The following is a 14,401-nucleotide window of genomic DNA, read 5'->3' as shown; positions in this document are numbered from 1 at the left end:
TCGGCAGTAGCGGCAGCCTGTGAGGAAGTAGCAGCAGTAACAGTGGCAACCTGAAATAGATTTAGAGGAGCATAACCAGTTTGGTTGCACTGAGCACAAAGCCTCAGAGGTGCCACAGGGAGTGCTGCAACTATGAGGTAGAATGGAAGCAGAGAGGTGAGGGTGTTGCATAGGGCATCACTGAAATTTGAGGTCCCAAGATCCTCCAGTGGCTGAAGATCCACTGTGAATGTGTGGATGGGTGGAAGCTTAACATGCAATTGGAAAATTCCAGGCATATGCACTTAAAAAATGATTATAAAAGAAACAATAAAATGGAGAACCTGTAGTTCAGGGTTCTTCTGCCTCCCAACCTATGCCACATGCATCGATTTTGCCTTCACAAAAGCAACATTTAAATGCCATTCATACTTATCTGCATAATTCACTTGAGGTACATCAGGAAGAATAAAAGTTCTTCTCCAACAATACTGTAATATGAGAGCAGGTCTGCATAGGGGACTCAGGTGAAAATGAGGGCAGCTGTGCAGAAGAGATCCTCAACAAGTGTAGCTTGCCATGACCACTACTCCTGCTGTAATCCCCTCTTCTACACAACTATCAAAATGTGCAGGAACCCTGCCCTCTTTTTCAACAGGATATCCAAACGTTTGTGCATTTTGAGCCACCAAGATTTACTAAAGCAAGCCCTCTGAGCTGAATACAGCCCACCAGCTGCATATAAGGATCCCAGCAAGTGATCAATAATCCTCCATCTTTTGGTTCCTTCCTGTGATTACAAAAGTGGGGGAAGAAATGGTTGTCAAGCACCTGGCAATGGCTGCATTCAGTTTGGTGGCTTATAAGATGGGCTTGTCCTAAATCATCAAGAGAACATTTTATCACAGGGAAATCCTCTGCAGAGGGGCGGGGGAAGAAGCTCTTCAAAATTGTAACGTGCTAACTGAAATTTGCATTTAGCACATCGGTATTTCAAATCTTACTTGATATATTGACAAGAAAAGGAACAGCTGGTGAGGCTTCTATCCAACAATAGCTAACTCCCTGCTCACTCGTTTCTCCAGAGCAATTTCAGGGAAAGAGAGGTTGTACTTTATCAAAGCTGATGATCTCGCTTATAAGAACTACTTAGACTTACTTCAAAAATAATGTGAGCTTGATACTTCATGGGTTATCATGGCTATGGAATAACTCACAAAACAAATCAGTATTATGCCGATAGCAAGAAGCCATTTTATGCATACAGCAGAAATCCTTATACTAAGTGCAATCATTCAACAAACAGAATCCAATACATCTGTTGTTTTTCCACAGACGTTAAATTCAAGTCTAATACTGGAATTCAGAGAATTATGCAATTTCTCTAGTTCAAAAACCCAAGTGAAATGAGTAATTATATAATTAAACACTATCAGACGCTTTGGGCATTAGACCTGAAGAGCTATTTCAGTGCAAAAACAGTTAGTACAGTGATACCTCGGGTTAAGAACTTAATTCATTCTGGAGGTCCGTTCTTAACCTGAAACTGTTCTTAACCTGAGGTACCACTTTACCTAATGGGGCCTCCCGCTGCCGCCGCACGATTTCTGTTCTCATCCTGAAGCAAAGATCTTAACCTGAGGTACTATTTCTGGGTTAGCGAAGTCTGTAACCTGAAGTGTCTGTAACCTGAAACGTCTGTAACCCAAGGTGCAACTGTAATATTTATATAGTGCTTTTAAAAAAACAACAACCAGGACTGTTGATACTGGTTCATAATCTAAAAAAGAAGAAGATAAATGTGGCATTTCCTTTGCTTTCAAATAATAATAATAAAAGATGGCTCCCATTCAAAGCTGACACTGCCTTTCTGCTACCAAAAAGAATTTGAGAGCCCCACACGTTGGCCAGTAAATGACTGCATGGCCAGGTTGGGTCAGTGAGGAGCCCTTACAAGCTCTTAGGGCCTCACCCTGTGCTTAATCTGGCCAACTTTTTTTGGTCCTGCATTCTGGCATGAGCCAACTGACTCATGCCACAGAGTGGGACAAAGCCAGCTATGTCTTTTGGCTGCATGCTCTGGCATGGCCAAAGCCTGGGAGCCAAAACAGGACAGCTGGGATTGGGATTGGAAGCGAGGGAAGCTAATGTCAATCCGGGATGTCCCACTTAAAATGAGACAGTTGTTTCCCAATGAATTGGGCACAAAAATTATTTGCCTTAAACTTGTAAAATGACCTACTTAAAAAGCTTAACAAGGTTATATTGTAGCTTCTTGTCTCACTATGAGTACTAAGTGACCCAAGGACTGAGGCCCATATACGTTGAACCAATTACATTCTTTTCATTAGCTTTATATGAACTCCTGCAGTATCTTGTCTCCCCACATCTCTCAAGAGCAGATTCAAACTTCTAGATAGAGCACATGTTTTGAGTCTGGCAACTCTGCTATCCAGTGTTCCTTAAGTAATGATGTCAAGGGCTGAGTATGGTTGGGTTGTGCCGGCCTAAGACATTTTGCTGCCTGAAGTGGAGGCCAAATCCTGCCTTCCTCTAGCACCAAATCTTCCTGCACCAGACATCAGTTTGTACCTTCTACTATCCCTGCCACCCAGAACCACCTCAGTCAACTCCCAAACACCTTTTGATACCAGAATTCTTATCCTATGTATGCTAAGAATGTTTATGCTGTATTATATAACACTTCACTCCATCTTTTCAAGGAGAGATTGAGAGAGAAAGAACTAAAAATCCTAATATATTAATGTATGGTGATCCAATAACATCTGAAACAGTTTTTTTTCATTATCATCAAATATCAAGGAGGACAAATATTTCTAGCTGGATACAGTATCACTACATTTAAAATAAGCCAATTGAAGCAGAACTTTTTAGAATCAGTAAAGCAAGCCAGAAAGGATCAATTGTATTTTTGTAACATAGCCTGCTGCGTGAATAACATAGGAAGAAAGAGCCCCCTAATGGCTCTAAGAAGTTAACTGCAGGGGAAGAAAAAAAGGATTTCTGTTCCACAGCATAAAGAAAATTTGTTCCCAAATAGGCAAAGTTATTAGAACGGGGAAGTCTAAGTGAGCCCAAATGAAAACATCAGAACAAAATACGGACTGATTATGCTCAAAGGTATAAAAGCAAAAATGGACATTTCCAAAGCATGTAAAACCAGTTTTAGATAGTTAGGAATTTCCATCACAGGGCCAACAGCAGAGAACACATGTGCTTCCAGTCATCCTTGAAAAACTCTCCAATCCATATTAGCTTTACCATACAGAAGTAAAGAGTGTGCCTGATATCTTTAGTTTGTAAAAATCCTTATAGAAGCTCCATTTTTTTTGAGTTACCCAAGTGTGCATATCATAGTGGTAATGTTTTTAGACACTGTGTATGAGTGGGAGTCAATTATATTCCCTCTGCTGCAAAGTGACATTGCTAATTATTATGAGGGATTCTTTCGCAGACAGTGAAGAAAAAGCAAATCTCCCCAGGATAAGTAATATGTTGTCCTTAAAGAGCCCAGACACAATGACCAAGGATGCCCAATGTAGAGAGCAGAGAAATTTATGTCATGAAGCTTCACCACAGCACTTCATCAAAATGATATCCAATGCAGGAAATGTAAAAGAGAGAGACTTCACTATATTTGACATGATGTGCAGGATGCCACAACCAGTCCACCTCACGAGACAGAGACAGGAAATATTCCTCAGCCCATTTGTGTGGTATCCTCCCTTCCCCAAGGATATGTTGGTTTTAAATTGAGCCTCTTCATAAAGTAACCAAGGCTATTACAGTCCTGCTTAAATGATCTGTGCAACTGCATAAATGCCAAATGGAATTCAAAAGCTTTAGCCAAAACCAGCATACAGGTAAGTCAGTGTTCCTCTTTCTAAAATATGACCACAGCACACACTTAAAGCATGATCCAGCTAGCTCAGGTTTCAGTCCTACTGATTTCCATAAGATACATTAAAGCATCAAACTTTTCAATTGGGATATAAGAGTTTGGCTGGACTGTGTTCCTAGAGTTTTGCGGAAGCAAAAAAAAAAAAAAAGCTGTGTATTTGGTTGACAACCAGTACCACAGCCTATTTGCCTGCCATTGTATATAACATGTTAAGTGTTCCGGTTGCAAGTGTTCCTTCTGTACCGATTCTTAAAATAAAACCCTTCTGTTATTGATTCCTCCAGTTCGCAATTCAAACAGATACCTTGGTCCATCAAAGGGCTTCAGCTTTTTAAAGTGTGACAGTGCAATCTTTAGAGTGTCTGCTCAGAACAAAGTCCCACTGAGTTCAATAGGACTTACTCCTGAGTAAGTGTGTACAGAAACCACAACCCACATTTCCTTTAGCACAAATAACTAAGGCAAAAATCTTATGTGCTGCTACCTGGAAGTAAATGCCAGTTAACACAGTGCAATATACGTATGACCAGTATTGGACTACGCCAGTATTTTGACACCAAATTTCATTTTAACGAAACTGGATATCAGTTAAAAATAATTGTGTGTGTGTGTGTGTGTGTGTGTGTGCATACACAGAGCCTGCTGAGCTTAATCTACTGGAGGGGAGTGGGGGGATGGAATATTAATTACTGTGTGCATAAAAGCATGGTTGGCCATGTGAGACTACCTTTTAGAGTAAGAAGTCACTGTTGTGAGGGTAGCATGCTATGCAAATTGTGTTAATTGGACAACCCCCAGGAAAGTTGTGGCTGAGTATGCAAATAAGCTAATCAAAAGCTCCATTATAGCAACTCCCATTTCTCTACACATAAGAAGAAATCCTAGCAATTAAGCAGCATCAAAAAAAGAGAACACAAAACCCTTTTGGCTGTGATCATAAGCAGCAGAATAAGCAGACGAGGTGATATTTAAAAGGTGATGCAGATCAGCACAGCTGGATTAACATAATGCAAAGCCTATTAATCTGAAGTGATACTGCTTTAACTCTATATACACCCATCACCTACACAAACCAAAATCAAGCAGCCTCCTGATGTCCACACAGCTTACAGAGAGAATTTCCCTTCACATCTGTGAGTTTCCAGACGGGGCTAAAGAAAGTATTTCCTTCCAATCCCGATGATTTTGCAGGTGAAGCAAAACCTGTCGTTTTCGCCCATGAGAATAGGCAATATATTCAGAAATGGGACAAATGCTCCAGAAACTGAAGACACAAGATCATAACCTCATGGGATTCACATGCTGTCTCAGAAATATTGATCTGGTCTCTGCAGGCAGATGCATTCTAGTGTTAGGGCACCATTTATTGGACCTGCCAATCCATGTTATTTTTAGACAACCACCAACAGTTGCTTTTGCACTGGAGTTAAGTTCACAAGTGACGGATTTGTTTTAAAGCAGTTGCAAATGCCCAGCAAAAACAGCAGTAAAAAATACCACCCCCCAAAAAGCAAGCTATTTGACAAGTACAGCAGGACTAGTAAATAATAAATAAAATCATAGAAATAAAACATCTTACCACGTTGTCCACCCTCATATGCTGCTTATTTGTGGAGGGGGGGGCTGTGGGGGGAGTTTGCTAGCAAAACATTTCCCAAGGAGTTAGCGGAGCATCATTTCACTACTATTGGGTTGAGGTTAAACAACCATTATTCCCTTTTACAGTTTGTTTTTTTCTCTTGCTATACATAGTACTTCTCTTTCTTGCTCTCCCACACACAGGCAAGCCTGTACATTTAAGGATGCAAAAATGCCAGGCTTGTACTACCTGAAGCTTAACCACATCCTAGTGATAAGGGCACATATTTAAACTTACCTTATTCAATAAGCATCTTCAGCTCTGAGGGGGCTTACTGACCCCAGGCTTGTTGTCAGTAGTGAATCTTCAATTCAAAGACACAGATTATAAGTCAAATGAACTATTCCAAGGTCCAGTCCTATTAGCTGATTCACCGGCATACGGCTGGCATCCTCTCACGAAGGAAGAAAGCTGCACAGTAAGTTGTCCACGGAGGGAGCTAGGTAGCAGGATTATCTGGCTCCAGCAGTTACATACTGATGCCATAGTACATATTCTCTTCCTCTCTCTCTCTCTCTCTTGCTTCCTCGCCTCAACGCTCACTGTGCACTCAGCTCCTTCTGCTGCTGTATAATCAATCCAGCTTATTTGGATCCAACAGGCCCCCGTTTAAACAGCCAATCAATAGGCAAGGTTCTGCTGCCGGTGGCCAGGGTCTTTTTCCAAGAGCAGCACAAAAACAGTAAGAGTTTAAAACCAGGAAATTTTTCTACTGTTACCCAATCCTCCTAGAAAGAAAGAGGGAGATAATAGGAGATGCTGCATTCAAAGCTGGATTTGTCTCTCTCAAAACACAGAGCCCAATTTCGCTCTGGCAAGTGTCAGTTTAAGAAGCACAGGTCAGGGGAAAAGGTGGGAATGTGTGCCTCTCCAGCCTGCACTGCATGCAGGACCTGTTAAAGGCTGGATGTTTTGTGCGCTGGGGTTAAAATATCCTCATGCCCTCACACACTTTCAGTCTGATTTCTGGAGTTGCAGGACAGACGCGGAGCATTATAATTATTCCAGTCCGAAACCCTGAAACATGCATCCCAGTTTGTCCCTCCCTTGACACTCTGCCTGTGTCCCTCCATTTCATTGTATGCGGCAGCCCCCTTACATCGGCTACTCCTTTGCCTAGCCCAGGCTCCGATTCTCAGGTCTAGGGTAGTCAAATATAAGAGAGGGCAGGCCAGTGGTACCATTAACGGTTGTGTTTAAGAAAGGCTTGTCAACCAAGCTACCCAGACCTGCTTAAAATGCCCTTGTCTATACCTATATTAAGAGCCCAGGAGCCTGTCCTTCTTTTGTATCTGGCCACCCTAGCTCCTGTGGTGGAGGGGGAAGGTGACTAAAAATCAGTCCTCCTGTCAGGGAAATGTCTCCTCACTCAGCCACCTTCTCCTCCTTCAGCTGAGTTTGTCTTTCGTCCAGTGAAGCAATATGCATATATACATATGTGAAACAAAGTCTTAAAGTAGGAAAATGTAACAGAGTGGCATAGTGACTGAGAGAAAAGAAACATCTTGAGGCAAGTGGCAGCTAGCCTTTTCTTAACTGAACTGAACAAACAGAGGGCACAACACGAAAGCCCTGCCCACCAGATGCCAGACATTTTACTAATCAAATTAGGTCCCAGCGTTTGTTTGTTTGTTTTTTACAGCTCCAAATCTTTGCTTCTGCTGTCACAATTTTGCCATCTTCTTCCCTCTCCTTCTCGGCCCAAGTAAGTAGTTCAGTGTGTGGCTGAGAGAGTGGAACGAGTATGAAAAAATTCTGCTTGACTCTAGGAAGAACTAGCACAGTGTGGTGGATAACTGAGCTACGAATCAGGTGGCCCAGAATCGGAATGGCATCTCTGCCGTGAACCAGATGTGTCCTTAGGAAAGCCGCTTCCTCGCTTAGCTCCCCTTTTGCATTATGGGGACACTGGCCTATCTTTCAATAGCATTTTAAAGGATTGCTGACATCACAGATTAAAATCATTTGAAATCCTCAAAAGCATTATGCTAGGGCTGCCATATGTCTGGGTTTCCCCAGACATGTCCTCGTTTGGGGGGATGGCAGATTTTTCTATTTTATATGAAATGTCTGTGTTTTGGGGTTTCTTAAATTATTATTTATTTTTTTAAAGGGGGGCAGCTGCGCTGGACTCTGGGGGTGGCACTAGGCCTGGTGGTCCTTCCAGCAGCCTTTTCTGGCATGACCTTCCTGGGGCCACTCGGCCTCCCATCATCCAGATAGCAGGAGGCCAGAGACAGCAAAGGAAAGAGAGGAAGGAAGGAAGGAAGGAAGGAAGGAAGGAAGGAAGGAAGGAAGGAGCAGGCAGGCAAGGAAGGGGTCAGCAGCAGGGAGGGGGCGAGTGAGGGAGATTTGCTGTTGTTGGGGGGGGGTGTCCCAAACATGCCCATGTTTGAGTGCTTTGGAATATGGCAACCCTACACTATGTTGCTGTTTTTCTACTGGGCAGATGAATAACTTCTGTTCCTGTTTATTTCCATGTACTACAGCCACTTGAGCCCCATGGTTTGGCCACCCTAGAAAACAAAATCTTGGGATATGTTTGGGATATGAGGGAAGTATTGCAGGGAATTTATACAACCTGATTTGTGCACAGGAAGCAGTGCTATAGGAAGCTTAAGGGGGTGCAACAGAAAATAGTGTCCCCACATTTCATATATGCAATTATACAGAAATAAGCCCCTCTCAAATTCAATGGCACTTACTTCCAAGTAGTTGGGGGAGGGGTGATATTCAGTCTAACTCTGCAATCTTCTGTAATGTCTTCTCAGAGGTAGGCATAGAACTGCAGTCATACTGTGAATTTCATTTGAACAAATATTGTTCCATTCACACAACAGTTTTAAAAGCACCAGCGATGCTCAAAGGCATATTTGATCAAGGATATGGGCCAAATTGTCTCATTTCCTTATGATCCTTCCCCATTTCTCAAAAGCACTGCTGTACTACATTTTTCCTGCCCTTCCCTCAAAGAGTTCAGAGCAGTACATATTGTCCTTCTCCTGCCCATCCTTGTAACAGCTCTGTGAGGTAGTTTAGGCTGAGAAATAATGTCTGGCTCAAGATTATCTAGTGAGCTGAATGGCCGAATGTGCTTTCATTGGTCCTTGCTCTAACCACTGCACAACACTGACAGTATAAACATTATCACCCTAAATGCCAATGTAGGTAGAGATTTGCCTATTATTTCCCAAATGAGCACATCGGGATGCTCCATTTCTAAAGCTGTTGCCTTGCATACAGGACAGGTCCAGTTGGTTCCCCTTTAAAAGAGATGACAACTTGCTATTAGTTTTAATATACACCAAGGCATGCCTTATGGCTTCTCAATGCAACATCACCTCCAACAGGTTGCCCTATGGGAAGCGAGGAACCACCATACATAGAATGGTGGGACAGCCCCATGATCTCTCACACCTACTCCTAATAAAGAAGCAAAAGCGAAAGAGCAGAATGCTACCTTGATAAGACCTAAAAGAGCCTAGGGCCCTACTTCTGCTAGTACTTTGTGTAATAATTCCAATCAGGGAAGTACTCCCAACAAGGGACAGATGAGAAATTAAATTTGCATTTAAAGCCAAATCCCCCAAATTTCCACCTTTGAGGCTCTTATTCTATTATTTACCTCCAAGTAGGTTCCTTCATTCCTTGGACTCAGATCCTGTAGCAATCTTGAAGACGCACAAGTATTACAGCAAGGCTTACATCAGGGAGGAGGTACTTGTAGCCCTCCAGTTTCCCATCAGCAATCTGGCTGAATGACCATACTGTCTACTGGGGCTGCTTGAACATTCAAGTCCAACAACATCCAGAGGACCACCATTTTCCCATCCTATTCTACAGAATTATACAAAAATATCGACTTGCAATCATAAAATAATGGGGGGGGGGTCAAAACAAACAGACACCTCTCTACACTGTTAGTATAGGAAGGGTACTTGCTGTGTGAGGAAGCAGGAGAGCTTCAGTAGCTGCATTTATTTATGAAAACGAGAACAGCTGGGACTTACTACACAGGGAAGCATAAGGCTCCAACTAGTTTCCACTGAACTATTGAGGGAACCGCACCTGAAGAGGGGAGTTTCTATCACAAGCTAGGTATGTCTCTTAAAGAGACAGTCCACACTCACTGCCTCATGCACATTCTGTTTCAGCATTCCCTGAAGTGACAAGGTAATAACAGCTTGTTCTAAACCTAGCATCGTAAGTGGGTTGCAAACTCTTGAGCTAGCCCCTGCAGCTGTCCCATTAACTGCCATTTTGATCTGCAGTCAATTAGCAAGTGACAACGTTCAGCTTGGTGCCATGCAGTGCTTTTCCTCCCGGGGGTACTCAAGGGTACACAAGTATGGGCACCTCTTTCTTTGTTGTTAAAAAGTGTGGCACTTACTGTAACAACTTCATGGTGATTCCCAGCACCCATTTTTCCAGGTAGTATGTTTCACCATCCGATGTCTGCTGATCAGATCTTTCATAAAGAAGCAGAGCCAGACTAGGCCAACATTGTTGTTGTTTTTCTAGCCCATTGATCACCCAACGTCCTAGTACCTCACAGACTCTGGTTCACAACCCAAACACCTCAATGTATGGTGTAAAGGCAAGGGGTGTGTGTGAAAGTTCACCTTTAACAGAGGTGAAGATGAAGGATTTTCAACACGTGATGCTTGCAAGACAAGCAAAAAATGGTTGACATTCCCTCTTCTACAAAACTACTGAAGGTGCAGGAGTTATTGGCCTGCCTGTGTTTGGCCACTGTACCAGTATACCAGTTCTCCAACACTTTGCTGTCGACCCCCCCCCCCGACTCATCATGCATCATGTAAAGACCCTGTTTCACTCAGCCTAATGAGAGGACTGGCCCTGCGTACATCAGGTAGGGGTAAGAGTTAGAGCAACTGGAAAAAAACCATGAGTAGCGGCACATGCACTTAGGTAATACAGAGGGCAGCTTGCCATAAGCTGTGTGTGTAAAACACTCAGTAAGAATAATAATCCAAAATTGGAAAAAACAACAATAATGAAGAATTCCAGTTGGTGACTCTGCCAGTCCCCTTAGGTAGTGAGAAGCAAAGACAGGGTTGTTGCTGTTGTTTAAATGATTCTCAGAAACTGGGAGCCAAAGTGAGATCACCTTTGGAGCATAGCTGCTTTATTTGGAGAATGTGAACTCCATTCAACCTTGTGGGCCTTGCTTCTGAGTAGACCTGCATAGGATTGTGTTGTTGGTGTCTCAGGTCTCTATTCCAGCAATGGATTCTTAATATAAATCTGCATCCTTTGACAAAACTTGCTTTCACCTCCAATATAATTTCCAACTGAATCACTACTGCAGTGTGTACATATGAGTGGCTTATGGTGAGCTTTTTGACAGGTCCTCAGATTCTGGCTAACAGACCCATCCAAGAACATTAGTATGAACATGGTAACTCGGTGCAATCCACTACTTACGATAGCTTTTCTTCAAACACTAAACCACTGCAAGCAAACAATTACATTGGACTAGTGAGACACGGGTAATGTTTCAAATGGATCTTATAGTGTGCCGTCACTTTGAACATGACTTGGGTGCAGAAATGGGTGGGAGGAAGATTTTGTGTCACTTGGAGAAGGGGGGAAAGTCACATGACTCAGAGTGTGTGTGGGGAAACCTTTCAGAGTTTGATGATCTACATTCTCATCTTCACTCACCAAATATTTGTACAGATTAAGCACACTATGAATGAATGATATAAAAGTAACAGCTGGGCAAAGTCCAAAATAGAGCGACAGCTGTGTTGGTGCTTGGACATCAGCCTCCTGACACGCACCCCCAAGACCCAAATTAAAACTAGACACAGATACTGCCATGGGCTAGACCTGATCCTAATCAACTCTTGTTTCAGCATCCAGCATAAGTTCTTTCTCCTTTAAACTTGCTACTGTGGTGGAGTACTCTCACATTGGATGCTGCTGAGATCTCTCCAGCACCTACTGATACTATCCCAAGATTGTACAGCGGTATCCATAGATGCTGAAAACCAATAAGGCTATGGGGACTCACATTTCTCATGGTCCTGCACATTCACAGCAGCTTCTGTGGCCTAAGAGAGGTTCTACTGTGGCAGCAGCAACATGTTGATGGTCCTGGTAAGATGGGGGAGAGGGAAATGGGCAGCGTATGTTTGGGCACTGTGATGTGCTTGACACAGTTTCAGGGCCTTCTGCATCAACAGAAGGGTCTAGCTTGCCAGTAAGAACTCAGGATTTTAAGCATGCAAGGAGGCATGGGCATTGGGAGGAAAAGGAAAGCAAGGGAGATTGAGGGAAGATGTTGATCTTTCCATAGCTCAGGGGTGGGGTACAGAAGATCCCAGTTTCATTCCATCACATCACCAGGTAGGGAGGGGAAAGACTGTCCTCTTGAGTGAAGCATGGAGAACATGAGACAGTAAAGGCAGTACTGACCTAGATTGACCATGGTCAAACTTATAAGGCAACTTCCTCTGTTTTCCTAGCTATTGCTTGTGTGTTGATAGCAGGTGAAGGAACCATTTCAGCTGTAATTTTTAAGCTTGCCAATCATAAACATGTTCTGTGGTTGGCTGCAGCAGCAATCTTAAATCTTGGTTCTGCAGAGTCTTTGGCCAGGCTCCCTTTGAAGTTGGGGCAAGATTTGCCTGAACAGAGTATGAAATTGGCCTAATAATATACATATTGCTGTTTTAGATTCACCTCATTGCACAAGAAAATTGCAGTTGCATCCTGCAAACAGATAAACTAAAGACAAAAGCACCAGCACTCCAAAACCCCATCTCTCAAATGTTTCCAGCCTAGACAAACTTCTAGATGAGTTGGGGGCAGGAAGAAAAATAAACATAGCTGTTGGTGTCTTCATGTTGTTATTCATGAAGAAAATCCACTGAATATTATGTTGATGATGGGCTTTGCTTTGAAATGAAACATTTCCCTGATGCTCAGCCATAAATCTTTCCTAGCAATTACCCAGAGAACAGATTTGCTTACAGATCTAAAAATACAATGTTTTTAAAGCTGAAAAATGGTCTTGTAGGGAAAGGGTAAAGCATCACCTCTTGTTCAACCTTAATAGCAGCCTCCCTTTGCTGTCTTTCATGAAAACAAAACAAAAGCCCTACTGGGAAAACCTTGCATATGTTTGTTATGGAATGTCTGGTTGGCCCCATATCTTCTACAGCAGGGCTGGAAAATTTATGACCTTCCAGATGTTGATAGACTCCAAATCCCAAAGCCCCAGACAGCATGATGGACAGACAGGAAAGAGTTTTTATCTAGCACCCCTTGTTTGACAGACACATCTAATAATTATACCTCAGCTCTTACTTCCCAGCAGCATTAATAACTACAAATGCATCACTATAATATATGGACAAAAAACAGAGTTACAGAAATAAAAGGATGTTGGTGGTTATCCTCAAGTGCTCCTGCCTGGCCAGCTCAATCAACTCAATCTGAATTAAGATGCTCAATTGTAACGTTACTTGGGAAATTTTCACCATCTGGAATTAAGCAATCTTTTCTTATGGAGCAGTATTACATCAAGATTTCCTTTTGCACTGGGCTTTAATTTGAGCACATTTATGCTCACGCATGCCAGTTACCTGTAAGGGAGACAGGAAGATGGCAAATTGAAACTTGTGGGAGCCTAGGAGTGTGCCAGTGCCAAAATTAATTTTACAAGTTCTCCAAGTTAAACTGGAAGGCAGGCAGAGCTGAATACTGATCAGAGTCAAGCCATGTTACAGAAATAAAGGAGGGGACATCCACTCTGCCTTAATCAAGGCCTAGTGAAGATCTCTGCAGTGCTGACAGAAGCGGAGGACTGGTTTTGTTGACTGGCTTTTAATGCGACCAGAGTTGCTTAATTAATTGCATTTGCTGCTTTTAGGGTCTATGGCTGTCAATGACTGTAAATATTTTACGACTTTTAACATTTTTATGATGCAAGTTTTCTTTATTGGGTTAACTTTTAAATTTTATTTTTATTGGCTGCAGCTTCCTGTTGAAATTGCAGAAATTGATTCCCATCACAATAATGATTTTTTTTTTGTTAGTTGCTATGACAGTTTCTCTCATTTTGTTTTTTTCTTGGATAGGAAGCAGAGTATAAATTTTAGAATCAGTTCATAAATGTGGGCATATGGGAATACACTAGAAAGCTGCTTTATAGCAACAGAACATTATTGGCTCTTTGGGGTCTGAAGCAGAGGCCTTTCCTAGTTCATTTACTTGATTTTTTTAAAAAAAAACTTGACTTCCTGGGGATCAAACAAGAGACCTTCTGCATGCAAAACACCTGCACCATCACTGAGCTATGTATCCTCTTTGATAATAAATAATGGACAATAGCTGATCAACACCTGGAAGAGAATAAAATAAAGTTGTCCATCCCCATGTTTGTATTACATCAATCAGAAAAGCCTTGTCCTGTGTGTTTCTTTCAGCAGGAAAACGCTTGCTATATTCCATTCAATTCCAGAATTTTGTGAGGAGCATTTTCAACAAAGGGGGCAGAAAATGAATGATTTCATTAACTTTTCTGATTATACCAATTTATACCAGTCAAGACACAAGCCTGTTTCATTTCCAGGCAGCTCCTATTGGTTTGGCTCCACCAGCTCCCCACCTCTTTGCACTTTGGATGTAATAAAACCAAGTATATAAGACCAAGTGAGCATGAGTGTGTGTGAGAGAAATCCTTGTATGGATCAAGGAGATGTAATTACATCCCCCCACACCAATGTTGAAATTGATTATCTCTTGTCAGGGACCGTGCTGAGGAGGGCTGCACTGAGGAGGAATGGTGGGAGCTTCCCCCTCCCCCTGATCAGAATCCTGAATCTTCC

General features: G+C 42.4%; 1 protein-coding gene across 3 annotated transcripts in view; it reads right to left on the bottom strand.

Moving 5' to 3' along the window:
- Positions 1-6,239, bottom strand: part of CDH18 (cadherin 18) — a 625,894-nt gene extending 619,655 nt beyond the window's left edge. For 2 of the 3 annotated variants that reach the window (XM_053397113.1, XM_053397118.1), the window contains exon 1: positions 5,778-6,239. The gene's annotated coding sequence lies outside the window, so the exon portion shown is untranslated. Of the gene's footprint in view, positions 1-5,773 lie in introns of all 3 variants that reach the window. The other variant, XM_053397117.1, reaches the window with a different exon arrangement.
- Between the last annotated feature and the right edge of the window lie 8,162 nt (positions 6,240-14,401).

Source organism: Podarcis raffonei, chromosome 7, assembly GCF_027172205.1.
Source record: "Podarcis raffonei isolate rPodRaf1 chromosome 7, rPodRaf1.pri, whole genome shotgun sequence".
NCBI classification, from domain to species: Eukaryota; Metazoa; Chordata; class Lepidosauria; order Squamata; family Lacertidae; genus Podarcis; species Podarcis raffonei.
This window is presented reverse-complemented; position numbering and strand designations above follow the sequence as displayed.